Source organism: Octopus bimaculoides, chromosome 1 (assembly GCF_046866305.1).
Source record: "Octopus bimaculoides isolate indiv1 chromosome 1, ASM4686630v1, whole genome shotgun sequence".
Lineage (NCBI taxonomy): Eukaryota > Metazoa > Mollusca > Cephalopoda > Octopoda > Octopodidae > Octopus > Octopus bimaculoides.
In genome coordinates, this window is record NC_142928.1 from 126,012,331 (window position 1) to 126,017,330 (window position 5,000).

Sequence of the window (5,000 nt, forward strand, 5' to 3'; positions counted from 1 at the left end):
AGGCCTCACAGGTCACCTTTTGTATTCAGCAATCGAAAGGATGAATAGTAAATCGCGATCGGTTTGGATTGGCTGTACAACCACGTCGAAAGATGTGTGCTACATAAAAATTTGCTATGTGTCTAAGTTTTAACAATCGACTACACTCTTCTTTAAAAATGGTGTCTTTGTGCCTAATAGCATAATCTTTAGGGCACCGGACAAAATTAATTGCAATATTTGTTCCAGCTTTTTACGTTCTGCGTTCAAATCCCTCCGAGGTCAACTTTGTCTTGGATCCCTCCGAATATCAAATCCTGCTCCCAAATTTGTTGCCTTGCGCCAATGTTAGAAATACTTATTATTGTTGGGGCTGCGGGATTGGCAAGATCGTTAAAATGTCCATAAAATTGCTGTGTGAATCTTAGTTACGATACTTTACGTTCTGAGTTCGAACCATGCAGGGATCAGTTTTATCTTTCTTCCGTCCAGAGTTGATAGAATATGGAAAACATCGGTGAAATGGCGGAATAGTTAAAGCATAAATAAACTTGCCTTGTGATATTTCTGGGATTAACGCCGGACAAAATGTTTAGAAGCATTTCGTCCGTCTTTACGTTCTGAGTTCAAATTACGCCTAGGTTGACTTTGCCATTCGCAATTTTGGGGTCGATAAGATAAGTACCAGTCATATACTGAAGTCGATGTAATCGACTAAAACCCTCCCCTAAAATTTCAGGCCTTGTGCCTATGGTAGAAAGAATTATTGTAAAAGGCGGCGAGCTAGCCGAATCGTTAGCACGCTGGGCCAAATGCTTAGTGGCATTCCGTCTGTCTTTTATGTTCTGAGTTCAAAATCCACCCAGGTCGTCTTTGCCTTTCATCCTATCGGGATAAGAAAATAAGTGCGGGTCAAGTAGTAGGGTCGATGCAATCAACTAAGCCCCTCCCGCATCGGTTGCTGGTCTTGTGCCAAAATTTGAAACCATTATTTCATTTATTATGAAAAACCATGTATTTGCTTGTATGAAATTTGTAGCTGTGTGGTAAGAAGCTTGCTTCCCAGTCACATGGTTTCGGATTCAGTCCCACTGCGTGGAACTTTGGCCAAATGTCTTCTACAGTAGTCTCGGGCCGACCAAAGCCTTATGAGTGGATTTGGTACACAGAAAGTAAAAGAAGCCCATCGTATGAAATATATATGTATATAAATCTATGTGTGCGTGTGTGTTTTTGTGTCCGTGTCTGTCCACCCCTCCCCCACCCGTTTGACAACTGGGTTGATGTGTTTGCGTTCCTGTAGCTTAGCGGTTCATCAAAGCAGACCGATAGAATAAGTACCAGACTTAAAAGAGGAAGTATTCGGGTCGATTCAATCGACTAAATATTCAAGGCGGTGCCCCAGTATGGCCGCAGTCTAATGACTGAAATAAGTAAAAAGTAAAAGTTGCTCTTACACACATACACACGCACGCGCATATATATATATATATCTATATATATGTGTGTGTGTGTGTGCGTGTGTGTGTGTGTGTGTGTGGGCACACGCAGTATTAAGAATTCAGGATAGAATCAGTTAGTTAAATGAGAGGTACCAGGCTAGGTCGAATTCATCCATCGTTTGTTATTTATTTATTTATTTATTTAAGCAACTGACCCCGAATGAGAAGATCTGCAAACAGATCTCTGACTTATTTAGGAGAATTTGTTGCAATTGCTTCCACCAGAATCATATCCCAATGATGATCATATTCGTCGCAAAAAATCATGTAAAAAAATCGCCGAAAACATTCGCAGTAATGAAAACATGGGAATCCAAAATTTCAGGATTGCAGGTCCGGATTCAGCCCGGAATGTTTTTAATTTACTCACGGAGTTAGCCTTTAGATTATAAAAATTGTTTATAATTCCAGTTGTTTATAATTCGATTCCAAGCAGTCACCTGAATAATAATAAAACTACTGAATAATAATAATAATAATAATAATAATAATAATAATAACATCGAAAAATACCTTAGGCATGAGAAATCAGTTCCGAAATTTCCCCAAGACACCTGATGAAGGCTGGAGGGTATATCAGCCGAAACGTTGTGCTACCAACAAACAAGATGCGGACAAATATCCGTCAAATGCAAAAAATGTAAATAATGTACAAAAATTGTTATCATACAAAAACATTTGTCGCAAAAAGTCCCCCCCCCCACCAAAAATAAAAAAATATTGCCGGAAACAATCACAATAATGAAAACTTGGGAATCCAAAATTTCGGGATTGTGGGTCCGGCTTCGGCCCGGAATGTTTTTAATTAAATCAAGGAGTCATCCTGATTCCAAAATGGTATGATATGTTGGGCTACAGCCTTTAAGAGTAAAGTGGAAAAAAGTGTAACACACTGACACACTGACATTCACATTTATTACCTCCGCCTTGAAGCGGAGGTATTGTTTTCAGTCGCGTTTGTTTGTATGGTTGCTTTTTTGTCTGTAGAGAAGAAATCTCAAGAACCGCTGGATGGGTTCGAATGAAACTTTCAGGGATGTTTGGCATCGTGACTGGCACGAGCTGATTAGATTTTGGGATTGATCTCGACAAGGATTCTAGATTATTTTTCCTGTTTTATTACTTAATTTTTGAGAGCGGTCCGGTTCATTTTTAGTATTCTCGTTTGTGAGAGTAATCGAATTTATTTCAGATATTCTCATAATAATCTCTGGCTGATAGTTGGGAGGACGATGGAATAGCCCTGGTGGAGGTTTGTGCTCTCTGTTCTTGTTATATCATATTATTATATTATATTGAGGCGGCGAGCTGGCGGAAACGTTAGCACACCGGGCGAAATGCTTAGCGGTATTTCGTCTGCCACTGCGTTCTGAGTTCAAATTCCGCCGAGGTCGACTTTGCCTTTCATCCTTTCGGGGTCGATAAATTAAGTACCAGTTACGCACTAGGGTCGATATAATCGACTTAATCCGTTTGTCTGTCCTTGTTTGTCCCCTCTGTGTGTAGCCCCTTGTGGGCAGTAAAGAGATAGGTATTTCGTCTGTTCTTTGGTTTCGAGTTCCGTTGAGATCGACTTTGCCTTTAATTCTTTCGGGGTCGATAAAATTAGTACCAGTTACGTACTGGGTCGATGTAATGGCCTTAATCCCTTCCCCCAAAATTTGAGGCCTTGTGCTTCCAGTAGAAAGGATTTATTAAAGTTGAAAAAGTGTGACACACTGACATTCACCTTTATTACATTAGATATGTTTACTTTGGGGGAAACTTCATTTCAATTAAAGTATATTTTACATATATGCCTGTGTGTGTGTGTATGCATATATATATGTATTAAAGAAATCAAAAAATAAAACAAAAATGATAGTGTTCAGTATGTTGACCACAGAAATTTCTATTAAAGGGATATGGTTAAACAAAGTTGTACATCATCTTCCTCTTTCTCTCACATACCCACTCTTTCTCTCTTTCTCTCTCTCTCCCTCTCTCTCTCTCTCCCTCTCTCTCTTTCTCTCTCTCTGTCTTTTATTATTACTCCCACTGCCACTATCAACACTACTACTTTTAATAAAACATCACCAACTCTCCCTAAATTTCTTTGTCTTTCTTTCTCTCCCTCTCTTTTTCTTTCTTTCTCTCCCCCTCTCTCCTTGTCTTCGCCACCGCTCTCACCGTCTCTATGCATACTATTACTCTCACCCCATCATGAAGAATATTGGAACGTCATTGAATAGTGAGATAGGGGGTCTAAGTGTGACACACTGACTGACACACAGAAATTAGTTTTCGCATTTATTATATTAGAGATATATATTTTATCTTTTATCTTTTCTGTTATGGGATTCAGCCAGAGGCTGAGAGCATGCTGGTGCACCACCTTTACTACATCCGGGGATTTTTCCAGTAGTCCTTCTGGTGAAGTAGCGAGTTGGTTGTTGCCGCTCTTCTTTGTGCCTCTAGCTGCGATGTGAGTTCATCCGGAATTGCAGATAAAAAAACTGTCTTGACGTTTTTTGAAGACTTCCATGTCTACAACTTGCAGATCTCTGATGATCTGGAGTAGGGCATTAAAATGGTGTGGTCCCTTGTTTACCAAGCTATTGCAACATTGGGTTCATATCCTTGATGGAGAAGACAGGACCTTTGGTACTGTGCAGTGCCGTCCAGTTCGGGATTGTTGTAGATTTCAGTTCCGAAATTTGGAACCAGGCCCTCCATTATTTTCCACATGTATAGTACTGTATATCTCTCACGTTTTCTCTCCGGGGAGTAGAGTCCCAGTTCCCTCTATCTCTTCAAGTATCTCATGTGTTTTATTGAGTCTACCTTGTTTGTGAAGTGGTGTTGGATCGCAATTAGTTTTACACTCTGTATGGACCACAGTTGGGGGCAGTAGTCCAGACGACTGAGGACAAAGGGTCTCCAAAACAGAAGCATTGCGCCTCTGTTCCTGGTCCTGAATGATCTAAGGATCCAACCTGCCACCCGCCTGCATAGTGTTGCCATCTGAGCACATGGCACATGGAAAGTTGCATCGTTACTCATGTGGATTCCCAGGTCACGCACCGACTCTAACTCTGGGATAACATTGCCTGCTGGTCCAGTGTATTTCAGCTGTAGTTTGTTTGTGGGCTGACAGCAGAGTGCTTGAAATTTTGCGCCATTGAACTGCATATTATTCTCATCTGCCCATTTATATATTGCGGAGCAAATAAACTAGTTCTGTAAGACATGAACTCAGTAGCTGTACTGGCAAGTAATGACTGTCGCCACTTCAACATGGTTGTTCCGTTCGAACGGACATTACTACAATTTTTTAAAATATACCTTGTTTCATTCATCGTTTTACATTAATTTATTTCTACATCTCCATGCGTTCTGTAAACCATTTTTGTAATACGATTTGCGTTCATGAATAGATCCCGGTAATACAGTTAATGACGGACTGGTAGAATTCTTAGCACGTCGGTCAGAATACCTAGTGGTATTGAGTTACGTTTGTACACTCTGAGTTCAAATCCC